Here is a 13,617-nt window from a genome sequence, read left to right on the forward strand (position 1 = left end):
CCTTTACCCGAAAACATCCGAACCGCACATGCTCGCGACAGTCCTGCCGTTAGAGAATGCACCGTGCACGCGACCGAGTAAGGCCACTCAGAGACATCCATTTCCCAGGTATATGCCCCCTACGCACTTTTGGTGGCGCAACTCGCACGAACAGTCCCACCTCGACCCCGTAAACAAGCTTTTTTGCCTCGAAGAGTTCGTCGGAGACGAAGAAGCAACCTTCAGTGCAAACGTAGCACTCTTTTGTGCAACCGCCCAAACAACGCCCCCTCTACCCTCTGTCGAAACACTCGGCATTGCTGCTCCCTAAGGTGAGCTTCTCCTCATAGGCAATTCCGCTCTTATCCGGTCACGTTTGTGTGCCCGAATTTCGCAAGGCAACCTCCATGGGACATGGAAAAGACTCGAGAAGAGAGCTCGCTCACGGGAGAGAGAAGCCAAGGAGACCACGAGAGTGCTGAGAGTGGGACAGCGCTGAATAGGCGGGAGAAGCCTGCGCGTATAAACGGAGATATATATCCAATTGCAACGAAGGAACGTGCCAAAGATCGAGAACAATGGCAGAAATGCTAGTAACGTGCACTTCGGGACCAACGCATCACCGGAAGACAACCGCCAAACATCGAAAGAGTCGCGATGCTCCGCAACCTACGTGCAAAGCGGTCGCACACCGGGTAAGGGAGTGAGAGCCCCAAACATAGCTGGGCGAGGCGCTCACTCCGCTCTTTAATATCTCGTTAATACCGCCAAGGAAATGGCACAAGCACACACACACAAGCATCCTCGGAAGAGGACAGTTCGAGTGACAGGTCAAATCCAAGAGTTCCGAAGACTACCTCCAGGAACAATCGGGAACAAGACCGATTACAAGTCGTCGAGTCTGTTACTGGGCGAACACGAGATGCGCACAGGAAATCGATCAGCCCTCACAATGGCCCAAGGCCAGAGATCGGACTGCTACGATTTACCCCAACAATCATCGTGCCACTCTTCGCAGAGAGGTGATAGACGCCAACGAGCCCGCGCATAGCAATCGAGGTGTAAAAAGGGCGTTGAAGGCAGGAAGCCTGGACGAAAGAGGCTACGAGGTCACCTCGAAGCGGTCTAAGAATCGGGCGCACTTGGGGCGACTACCAGTGCCAACCCCTTATCCCGCGGTGCGTCCGACACACAGAAATTTCCAAGGCGGCCAAGGAGCCTCCCCGCATAGCAATCGGGGTGTGAGGTTACGGATGCAGCATTGATAGCAATCGAGGTGTGAGGCGAAGGATGCAGAAGTGAGAGCCGAGGGATGTAGCAGAGATAGCAATCGGGGTGTGTGATGCAGAAGAGATAGCAATCGAGGTGTGCGGTGGGAAGGGCCCAGCAGCCAGAATGCATGAAGCGACGGATGAAGCAGTGATGACAACCGGGCTGTGAGGAGAGGAGGGATGCAGCCAAGAAAGCAATCAGGGCTCGAGGCAAGGGATGCATCAAGGATAGCAATCATGTTGTGAGGCGAGATTCCAAAGGCTAAACGTGAGAGGCTGCAGGGTCGACTCAGAGAGGTCTATGCATGTGAGAGGCTGAAAGCAAGGTCGACTCGGAGCGGTCTATGCATCGGGCGCGCTTGGGGCGACTACCAGTGCCAACCCCTTATCCCGCGACGCGTCCGACAAAGAGAACGTTCCAAGGCGGCAGAGGAGGTTACCAGCCGAAGGATGCAGTAGCAATAACAGGTATAGTTCCGCGGCGGCCGAGAAGACTCACCGCATAGGAATCGGGATGCGAGGCGAGGGATGCGGCGGGAAGGCCCCGACGGCTAAACGGAAGAGGCTGCAGGGCCGCCTCGGAATGGTCCAAGCATCGGATGCGATTGGGACGACTACCAGTGCCAACCCCTTATCCCGCGATGCGTCCGATACACAGATAGTTCCAAGGCGGCCGAGGAGCCTCACCGCATATCAATCGGGGTGCGAGGCGAGGGATGGGGCGGGAAGGCCCCAACGGCTAGACGGAAGAGGCTTCAGGGCCACCTCGGAATGGTCCAAGCATCGGACGCGCTTGGGGCGACTGCCAGTGCCAACCCCTTATCCCGCGATGCGTCCGATACACAGATGGTTCCAAGGCGGCCGAGGAGCCTCACCGCATAGCAATCGGGGGTGCGAGGCGAGGGATGGGGCGGGAAGGCCCCAACGGCTAGACGGAAGAGGCTTCAGGGCCGCCTAGGAATGGTCCAAGCATCGGACACGCTTGGGGCGACTACCAGTGACAGCCCCCTATCCCGCGATGCGTCCGATACGAAGATGGTTCCAAGGCGGCCGAGGAGCCTCACCGCATAGCAATCGGGGTGCGAGGTGGGGGATGCGGCGAGATGGCCCCAACGGCTAGACGGAAGAGGCCACAGGGCCGCGTCGGAATAGTCCAAGCATCGGACGCGCTTGGGGCGACTACCAGTGACAACCCCTTATCCCGCGATGCGTCCGATACGAAGATAGTTCCAAGGCGGCCGAGGAGCCTCACCGCATAGCAATCGGGGTGCGAGGTGGGGGATGCGGCGAGATGGCCCCAACGGCTAGACGGAAGAGGCTGCAGGGCCGCCTCGGAATAGTCCAAGCATCGGACGCGCTTGGGGCCACTACCAGTGACAACCCCTTATCCCGCGATGCGTCCGATACGAAGATAGTTCCAAGGCGGCCGAAGAGCCTCACCGCATAGCAATCGGGGTGCGAGGTGGGGGATGCGGCGAGATGGCCCCAACGGCTAGACGGAAGAGGCCACAGGGCCGCCTCGGAATAGTCCAAGCATCGGACGCGCTTGGGGCGACTACCAGTGACAACCCCTTATCCCGCGATGCGTCCGATACGAAGATAGTTCCCAGGCGGCCGAGGAGCCTCACCGCATAGCAATCGGGGTGCGAGGCGAGGGATGCGGCGAGATGGCCCCAAAGGCTAGACGGAAGAGGCTGCAGGGCTGCCTCGGAATAGTCCAAGCATCGGACGCGCTTGGGGCGACTACCACTGCCAACCCCTTATCCCGCGATGCGTCCGATACACAGATAGTTCCGAGGCGGCCGAGGAGGTGGGGGATGCAGCGAGATGGCCCCAACGGCTAGACGGAAGAGGCTGCAGGGCCGCCTCGGAATAGTCCAAGCATCGGACGCGCTTGGGGCGACTACCAGTGACAACCCCTTATCCCGCGATGCGTCCGATACACAGATAGTTCCGAGGCGGCCAAGGAGCCTCACCGCATAGCAATCGTGGTGCGAGGTGGGGGATGCGGCGAGATGGCCCCAACGGCTAGACGGAAGAGGCTGCAGGGCCGCCTCGGAATGGTCCAAGCATCGGATGCGCTTGGGGCGACTACCACTGCCAACCCCTTATCCCGCGATGCGTCCGATACACAGATAGTTCCAAGGCGGCCGAGGAGCCTCACAGCATAGCAATCAGGGTGCGAGGCGAGGGATGCGGCGAGAAAGCCCCAACGGCTAGAGGGAAGAGGCTTCAGGTCCGCCTCGGAATGGTCCAAGCATCGGACGCGCTTGGGGCGACTACCAGTGACAACCCCTTATCCCGCGACGCGTCCGATACACAGATAGTTCCAAGGCGGCCGAGGAGCCTCACCGCATAGCAATCGGGGTGCGAGGCGAGGGATGCGGCGAGAAGGACCCAACGGCTACACGGAAGAGGCTTCGGGGCCGCCTCGGAATGGTCCAAGCATCGGACGCGCTTGGGGCGACTACCAGTGACAACCCCTTATCCCGCGACGCGTCCGATACACAGATAGTTCCAAGGCGGCCGAGGAGCCTCACCGCATAGCAATCGGGGTGCGAGGCGAGGGATGCGGCGAGAAGGACCCAACGGCTAGACGGAAGAGGCTTCGGGGCCGCCTCGGAATGGTCCAAGCATCGGACGCGCTTGGGGCGACTACCAGTGACAACCCCTTATCCCGCGACGCGTCCGATACACAGATAGTTCCAAGGCGGCCGAGGAGCCTCACCGCATAGCAATCGGGGTGCGAGGCGAGGGATGCGGCGAGAAGGACCCAACGGCTAGACGGAAGAGGCTTCGGGTCCGCCTCGGAATGGTCCAAGCATCGGACGCGCTTGGGGCGACTACCAGTGACAACCCCTTATCCCGCGACGCGTCCGATACACAGATAGTTCCAAGGCGGCCGAGGAGCCTCACCGCATAGCAATCGGGGTGCGAGGCGAGGGATGCGGCGAGAAGGACCCAACGGCTAGACGGAAGAGGCTTCGGGTCCGCCTCGGAATGGTCCAAGCATCGGACGCGCTTGGGGCGACTACCAGTGACAACCCCTTATCCCGCGACGCGTCCGATACACAGATAGTTCCAAGGCGGCCGAGGAGCCTCACCGCATAGCAATCGGGGTGCGAGGCGAGGGATGCGGCGAGAAGGACCCAACGGCTAGACGGAAGAGGCTTCGGGTCCGCCTCGGAATGGTCCAAGCATCGGACGCGCTTGGGGCGACTACCAGTGACAACCCCTTATCCCGCGACGCGTCCGATACACAGATAGTTCCGAGGCGGCCGAGGAGCCTCACCGCATAGCAATCGGGGTGCGAGGCGAAGGATGCGGCGAGAAGGACCCAACGGCTAGACGGAAGAGGCTTCGGGTCCGCCTCGGAATGGTCCAAGCATCGGACGCGCTTGGGGCGACTACCAGTGACAACCCCTTATCCCGCGACGCGTCCGATACACAGATAGTTCCAAGGCGGCCGAGGAGCCTCACCGCATAGCAATCGGGGTGCGAGGCGAGGGATGCGGCGAGAAGGACCCAACGGCTAGACGGAAGAGGCTTCAGGGCCGCCTCGGAATGGTCCAAGCATCGAACGCGCTTGGGGCGACTACCAGTGACAACCCCTTATCCCGCGACGCGTCCGATACACAGATAGTTCCGAGGCGGCCGAGGAGCCTCACCGCATAGCAATCGGGGTGCGAGGCGAGGGATGCGGCGAGAAGGACCCAACGGCTAGACGGAAGAGGCTTCAGGGCCGCCTCGGAATGGTCCAAGCATCGGACGCGCTTGGGGCGACTACCAGTGACAACCCCTTATCCCGCGACGCGTCCGATACACAGATAGTTCCGAGGCGGCCGAGGAGCCTCACCGCATAGCAATCGGGGTGCGAGGCGAGGGATGCGGCGAGAAGGACCCAACGGCTAGACGGAAGAGGCTTCAGGGCCGCCTCGGAATGGTCCAAGCATCGGACGCGCTTGGGGCGACTACCAATGACAACCCCTTATCCCGCGACGCGTCCGATACACAGATAGTTCCGAGGCGGCCGAGGAGCCTCACCGCATAGCAATCGGGGTGCGAGGCGAGGGATGCGGCGAGAAGGACCCAACGGCTAGACGGAAGAGGCTTCAGGGCCGCCTCGGAATGGTCCAAGCATCGGACGCGCTTGGGGCGACTACCAGTGACAACCCCTTATCCCGCGACGCGTCCGATACACAGATAGTTCCGAGGCGGCCGAGGAGCCTCACCGCATAGCAATCGGGGTGCGAGGCGAGGGATGCGGCGAGAAGGACCCAACGGCTAGACGGAAGAGGCTTCAGGGCCGCCTCGGAATGGTCCAAGCATCGGACGCGCTTGGGGCGACTACCGTTGCCAACCCCTTATCCCGCGATGCGTCTGATACACAGATAGTTCCGAGGCGGCCGAGGAGCCTCACCGCATAGCAATCGGGTTGCGAGGCAGATTATTGGGAAGGGAACCCCCTGGGATGCGGCTCAAGCAGTGCCCAAAGGGACTGGAATGCGGAATCACATCGAGAGACCCAAATGCTATACGAGGGCTCAAATCGAATTATCGATTTGGCCACGACATGGACGCATCGGAACGACTACCTTTGCCGAACCACTCGCAATTGCATCCATACCGAAACCAATAGACATTTCCGTTAGAGCCCTCGCATAGCATTCGGGAATCTCGCATGCCCCTCTAAATCGACCAATGCTGGCGCTCAATGAAAATCCGAGCGCTACCACCGTTCGAGCGCCAGCATTGGTCGAGTTAGAGGGGCACGGGGGAGAATGCTCCAGTCAACACCTCCCCTATATAAGTTATTTGTCCGATTCTCGCACAACCGTAGTCTGCCTCGTCGAATCAAACAACGGTCCCAGATTCCGACTTCCGTTCCGTAGAGACCCAAAAGCTAGATGGAGGCTCGCAAGAAAGAGAGTCGGCGCATAGCAATCGGGTTTCTCGAACGTTTAGGGACCGAGCTCACTTGCGGATAGGGCAAAATCCGCCAAGCAACCCAAAAGCTAGACGGGGGCTCGAATCGAATCGCCTAGGCGGCCACAACAACGACGTGTTGGATCGACTACCAGTGCCAAACCATTCAGCAAGACTAGTCTGTGTCGAGGCCGGATAGAGATTCTCAGAGAGCGCCCGCATAGCATTTAGGAGACCTGCCGCGTCCCTCACACTCGACAAATGGTGGTGCACGTTTATAAATCCGAGCGATCCCAACCCTTTCAAGCACCAACATCGGTCGAGATAGAGGGGCACGGAGGGGGCTGCGTGAGACAACACAGTCCCCTATATAAGTTATTTGTCCGATTCTCACACATCCGAAGAATGGTCATCAAATCGGACAACAGCCCAAACTTCCGACTTCCGTCCCAGAAAGCCCAAGAGCTATCTAAAACGTTCATGGCCGGAACTCGATCGCGGCTATACCAGTCCGCCAAGCAACCCAAAAGCTAGACTGGAGCTCTAGTCGAATCACCTCTGTGGCCATTGCAAGGACGTGTTGGAGCGACTACCATTGCCGAACCATTCCGCAGGTCGAGTCCATACCAAGGCCGCATAGAGATTCACGATGAGCTCCTGCATAGCAATCAGGAGACTTGCCGTGTCCATCACAATCGATAAATCCTGGTGCAAGATTTTTGCATCTGAGCGCTCCAACCAGTCGAGCACCAGCATCAATCGACATAAACGGGCACGGGGGGAGGATGCTCGAGAACACTACCTCCCCTATATAAGTTATTTGTCCGATTCTCAAGCAGCCGAAGTCTGGTCATCGAATCGGGTCAAAGACCACAACTTCCGACTTTACCCACAATGCAAGTCATCGAATCGAACATCGGCCCCCGAGTCGGACTCCATGCGTATGTCAGGTCATCGGACCCAAATTCCGCCTTCCTGCGCATGGCGGGCCATCAATATCAACTCGGTCATCGGACCCAAACTCCGCCTTTTTGCGTATGGCACGCCTTCAAATCGGTCATCGGACCCAAATTCCGCCTTCCTGTGCATGGCGGGCCATCAACATCAACTCGGTCATCGGACCCAAATTCCGCCTTTCTGCGCATGGCACGCCATCAACTCGGTCATCGGACCCAAATTCCGCCTTCCTGCGCATGGCAGGTCATCGGACACAAATTCAGACCTCGCCAATATGCCTACGTATCGAATCGGTCATCGGACCCAACTTCCGACTTCATCCATACTGTAGGGTCTTTGAGGTTGGCGCGGTGCGCTCAACCCAGGGAGTCGACCCATCGAAGCATACACCTCCCCTATATAAGCTATTTGTCCGATTCCCACACCTGTGTAGTTTGCACCTCTGACCAGGACATCGACCCCAACTTCCGAACTCGACTGCAACGACGGCACCAGCGCCTTGGTGCGCACCTTGCGACGCACAGTCCCAACATTCGCCTTCCTGCACATGGCAGGTCATCGGACCCAAATTCCGACCTCGCGAGTATGCCTACATATCGAATCGGTCATCGGACCCAACTTCCGACTTCATCCATACCGTAGGGTCTTTGAGGTTGGCGCGGTGCGCTCAACCCGGGGAGTCGACCCAACGAAGCATACACCTCCCCTATATAAGCTATTTGTCCGATTCCCACACCTGTGTAGTTTGCACCTCCGATCAAGACATCGACCCCAACTTCCGAACTCGCCTCCAACGACCGAACCAGCGCCTTGGTGCGCACCTTGCAACGCACAGTGCCAACATTCGCCTTCCTGCACGTGGCAGGTCATCGGACCCAAATTCCGACCTCGCGAGTATGCCTACATATCGAATCGGTCATCGGACCCAACTTCCGACTTCATCCATACCGTAGGGTCTTTGAGGTTGGCGCGGTGCGCTCAACCCGGGGAGTCGACCCAACGAAGCATACACCTCCCCTATATAAGCTATTTGTCCGATTCCCACACCTGTGTAGCTTGCACCTCCGATCAGGACATCGACCCCAACTTCCGAACTCGACTAAAAAGACCGCACCAGCGCCTTGGTGTGCACCTTGCAACGCACAGTGTCAACATTCGCCTTCCTGCACATGGCAGGTCATCGGACCCAAATTCCGACCTCATGAGCATACCTACTAATCGAATCGGTCATCGGACCCAACTTCCGACTTCATCCATACCGTAGGGTCTTTGAGGTTGGCGCGGTGCGCTCAACCTGGGGAGTCGACCCATCGAAGCATACACCTCCCCTATATAAGCTATTTGTCCGATTCCGACACCTGTGTAGTTTGCACCTCCGCTCAGGACATCGACCCCAACTTCCGAACTCGCCTGCAACGACCGAACCAGCGCCTTGGTGCGCACCAAAAGTGCGCACTTTTGGAGGGCACTTTTCTGCGCTCCAAAGGTGCGCACTTTTGGAGGGCACTTTTTGGAGGGCACTTTTCTGCGCTCCAAAGGTGCGCACTTTTGGAGGGCACTTTTTGGAGGGCACTTTTCTGCGCTCCAAAGGTGCGCACTTTTGGAGGGCACTTTTTGGAGGGCACTTTTTGGAGGGCACTTTTCTGCGCTCCAAAGGTGCGCACTTTTGGAGGGCACTTTTTGGAGGGCACTTTTCTGCGCTCCAAAGGTGCGCACTTTTGGAGGGCACTTTTTGGAGGGCACTTTTCTGCGCTCCAAAGGTGCGCACTTTTGGAGGGCACTTTTTGGAGGGCACTTTTCTGCGCTCCAAAGGTGCGCACTTTTGGAGGGCACTTTTTGGAGGGCACTTTTCTGCGCTCCAAAGGTGCGCACTTTTGGAGGGCACTTTTTGGAGGGCACTTTTCTGCGCTCCAAAGGTGCGCACTTTTGGAGGGCACTTTTTGGAGGGCACTTTTCTGCGCTCCAAAGGTGCGCACTTTTGGAGGGCACTTTTTGGAGGGCACTTTTCTGCGCTCCAAAGGTGCGCACTTTTGGAGGGCACTTTTGTGCACTCCAAAGGTGCGCACTTTTGGAGGGCACTTTTCCTGTGCTCCAAAGGTGCACACCTAGGTGAGCACCTTCGACCACACCTTGTAGCACACCAAACTCTGACTTTCGACTTCATCCGCAATGCAGGGTCTTTGAGGTTGGCGCAATGCGCACAACCAGGGGAGTCGACCCATCAAACCCAACACCTCCCCTATATAAGCTATTTGTCTGATTCTCATACATGCGTAGCCTGCAGGAGCAATTAGGACATCGACCCCAACTTTCGGCTTCTAAACGAAAACAAGGTCTTTGAGGTTGGTGTAATGCGAACAACTAGGGGAGTCAACCCATCAAACCCAACACCTCCCCTATATAAGCTATTTGTCTGATTCTCATACATGTGTAGTCTACAGGAGCAATTAGGACATCGACCCCAACTTTTGACTTCTTAACGAAAACAAGGTCTTTGAGGTTGACGTAATGCGCACAACCAGGGGAGTCGACCCATCAAACCCAACACCTCCCCTATATAAGCTATTTGTCCGATTCTCATACATGTGTAGCCTGCAGGAGCCATTAGGACATTGACCCCAACTTTTGACTTCTTAACGAAAACAAGGTCTTTGAGGTTGGCGTAATGCGCACAACCAAGGGAGTTGACCCATCAAACCCAACACCTCCCCTATATAAGCTATTTGTCTGATTCTCATACATGTGTAGCCTGCAACAACGATTAGGACATCCACCCCAACTTCTGAATTCGTCTGCGTTGACCGCACCAAAGGTGCACGCCTTGGTGCTCACCAAAATCCGACTTCCGACTTCTTCTGCTATGCGGGGTCTTTGAGGTTGGCGCAGTGCGCACAACCAGGGGAGTCAACCCACCGAATGCAACACCTCCCCTATATAAGCTATTTGTCTGATTCTCATACATGCGTAGACTGCAGCAATGATTAGGACATCCACCCCAACTTTTGACTTCTTAAACAAGACAGGGTCTTTGAAGTTGGTGCAGTGCACACAACCAGGGGAGTCGACCCATCAAACGCAACACCTCCCCTATATAAAGCTATTTGTCCGATTCTCATACGTGTAGTCTGCAGCAGCGATTAGGACATCGACCCCAACTTCCGAATTCGTTTGCATTGACCGCACCAAAGGTGCACGCCTTGGTGTGCACCCTGGAGTGCACTTTGGTGCTCACCTCGGTGCACACTTTGGTGTGCACCTCGGTGTGCACCAAAGGTGCGCACCTTGGAGCGCACCAAAGGTGTACACTTTGGAGCGCACCACATAGGGTCTTTGAGAGGTTGGCGCAGTGCGCACACCAAGGTGGGTGTTGAGGTGCGTGCCGAGGTGGGTGGGTGCTAGGGTGCGCTCCATGGTGGGTGCCAGGGTGGGTGCGTGCTAGGGTGGATTCCAAAGAGGGTCATAGGGTGGGTGCCAAGGTGGGTTGGTGATATAGTGGGTTCAAAGGTGGGTACTAGGGTGGGTTCCAAGGTGGGTCACAAGTTGGGTGCCAGGATGCGTGGGTGTTAGGTTGGGTGCCAAGGTGGGCTCCTGCGTGGGTGGGTGCTAGGGTGGGTTTCAAGGTGGACGCGAGGGCGGGTGCCAAGGTGGGTAACAAGTTGGGTGTTAGGATGGGTGAGTGCTAGAGTGGGTGCCAAGGTGGGTGGGTGCTAAGGTGGATGCCAAGGTGGTTCACAGGGTGGGTGGGTTCTAGGGTGAGTTCCAAGGTGGGTCACAGGTTCAGTGCTAGGGTGGGTGTCAAGGCGGGTGTCGAGGTGCCTGGGTGCTAGGGTGTGGATGCCAATGTGGGTCATAGGGTGGGTACTAGGGTGGGCTGCAATGTGGGTGCCAAGGTGGGTAACATGCTCGGTGGGTTCTAAATTGGGTGCCAGGGTGGGTGTGCACCCACCTTGCCCGAGGTGGGTGCCAAGGTGCCAGTGTGGGTGGGTGCTAAGGTGGATGCCAAGGTGGGTGAGAAGGTGGGTGATAGGTTGAGTGGTAGGATGGGTGGGTGCCAAGATGGGTCACAGGGTGGGTGCAAGGGTGGGTAGGTGCTAGGGTTGGTGTCAGGGTGGGTGGGTGCTAGGTTGGGTTCCAAGGTGGGTGCGAGGGTGAGTGTCAAGGTGGGTCACAGGTTAGGTGCTAGGATGGGTGAGTGCTAGGGTGCAAAGGTGCCAGGGTGGGTGCTAGGATGGGTCGATGCTAGGGTGAGTGGCAAGGTGGGTCCACAAGTGTCAAGGTGGGTGCCGAGGTGGGTGCCAAGTCGGCGACTGCTATGGTGGATGCCAAGGTGGGTCACGGGGTGGGTGCCAAGTTGCTAGGTTGGGTTCCAAGGTGGGTGCCAACGTGGGTGCTAGGGTGCGTGGGTTAAAGGGTGTGTCACAACGTGGGTGCCAGGATGGGTGCGCACCCACACTGGCCAAGACGGGTGCGGGTGCAAGGTTGGGTTCCAAGCCCGGTCACAGGCTGGGTGCTAGGATGGGTGGGTGCCAAGGTGGGCACCAGGGTGGGTGCACCCACCCTGGCCAAGGTGGGTCACGGGGTGGGTCCTAGGGTGGGTAACGGGGTGGGTACTAAGGTGCGTGCCAAGGTGGGTCATAGGGTGGGTGCCAAGGTGGGCACCAGGGTGGGTGTGCACCAACCCTAGCCAGGGTAGGTCACGGGGTGGTTGTCGGGGTGGGCGTCAAGGAGCCAAGGTGGGTGGCAAGTAGCCAAGTTGCGTGCCAAGGTGGGTGTCGGGGTGGGTGCCAAGGATCCAAGGTGGGTGCCAAGGAACCAAGGTGGGTGTCTGGGTGGGTGCCGAGGTGGGAGCCAGGGTGGGTCCCAAGGTGAGTGCAAAGGTGGGTGCCAGGGTCAAGGTGAGTGCCAATGTGGGTTCCAAGGTGCCAGGGTCAGGGTGAGTGCCAATGTGGGTTCAAAGGTGCTAAGTTGGGTGCGAGGTTGGGTGCGAGGGTGGGTGGGTGCCAAGGTGTGCTAGGTGGAAGCCCGGGTGGGTCGGCATCCCATGGGTGTCGAGTTGGGTGCCTGATGGGTGCTTCTTGTCAAGTTTTAGTCGTCGGGACTCATTTCGAGCCTTAGAGGTCGTTTCTTGTCCGGTTGCCCTGTCTTCGACCTGGGAACCCAATTTTGGTCCTCGGGTCCCATTTTTTTTTGTCTCGCATCCCACTTTTGGCCTGTGGCCTTTTCGGGGTCGATTCTCGTTTTGGGCATCAGAGCATGTTTCTTCTCCTAAAACCCAATATTTGTTTATTAAGTCTCGGAACACATTTTTGTTCTCGTGGACCCATCATGGGTCTTGGAACGCATTTGTGGTCCTTGGGTCCCATTTTGCATCCCGAAACTTGTGTTTTGGTGCTTGATCCCTATTTTGGGTGCCCACCTTGCACCAAGTGCGCACCCGGGGCAAACCGAGCGCCTTGGTGCACCGGGGCAAGATCGAGCGTGCACCCGAGGCGCCCCGAACATGCACCAAGGTGCACTCGGCCCACATGTGAGCGCAGGTCGTTGCGCCCGAGGTGGTGTGTGGGCACCGCGTTGCAGACGGGACACTGCACGCACACGACGCCCCCTCCAGGTGCACGCACGTAGGCCGGGCCGGGTGCACACCCGACGCCCTAGCAAGGTGCGCGCACCCGGGCAGGGCTCACACTTGGCGAACGGGGCGCACTTCGCGAGGGAGGGTGTGCACCTCGACGGGGGTGGGTGGCCGGGGTGGATTCGCACGTGGGTCGCGGTTTGCTAAGTACACACTGCGACAAGCTCATAACGGGTGCGATCATACCAGCATTAGTGCACCGGATCCCATCAGAACTCCGCAGTTAAGCGCGCTTGGGCCGGAGTAGTACTGGGATGGGTGACCTCCCGGGAAGTCCCGGTGTTGCACCCTTTTTTAGTTTTTCGCCGGGCGTCGCAATGCTATTTGAATAAACCTTTTGCCCGTTTGCGTTCTCGTCGGGGCCGGGCCGGGCCGGGGTGCGCTGCCCGCACTACCGCGCGCGCGGGGGCGACACCGAGCGCGCACCCGAGGCACCCCGAGCACACAGGCCACGGTGCAACCCGGGCGTTGTGCGCGCACCCCGGTGCGCCCGAGGTGCTGCGCGCGCACCCAGGTGAAATCGGTGTGCACCTCGGCCAGTGCGCGCTCGGTCGAGTCGCGCACGTTGGCCAAGGTGCACGGTGATGTTTCTTACTCTAAGGTTCCGCACCAGACGCCCGGGACAGGTGAGCGAAGCTGGGCGGGGCCGGGTGCGCGGCCGGGGCAGGTGCACGCAGCTGGAGAGAGCTTTGGAGCACACTTCGGAGCGCACCAATGATGCGCTCCATTCAAAAGTTTCCTGAAAAGGCAAAAAAAGTTGAGATTATAGAATTTCCCACTTGAGAGATTGTAAAAAAAAAAAATTTAAAATGAAGGCAACGCGGGTGCCAAGGTGTGCGCAGCCCAGCCAAG

General features: G+C 58.3%; 1 non-coding gene across 1 annotated transcript; it reads left to right on the forward strand.

The window, feature by feature from the left end:
• The first annotated feature begins 12,937 nt into the window (after positions 1-12,937).
• On the forward strand, positions 12,938-13,056 carry LOC131870995 (5S ribosomal RNA). Its single transcript, XR_009369292.1, has one exon. It is a non-coding gene; the product is annotated as a 5S ribosomal RNA (ribosomal RNA).
• The last annotated feature ends 561 nt before the right edge of the window (positions 13,057-13,617 follow it).

The sequence above is a fragment of the Cryptomeria japonica genome, unplaced genomic scaffold, assembly GCF_030272615.1.
Source record: "Cryptomeria japonica unplaced genomic scaffold, Sugi_1.0 HiC_scaffold_363, whole genome shotgun sequence".
Taxonomy (NCBI): domain Eukaryota; kingdom Viridiplantae; phylum Streptophyta; class Pinopsida; order Cupressales; family Cupressaceae; genus Cryptomeria; species Cryptomeria japonica.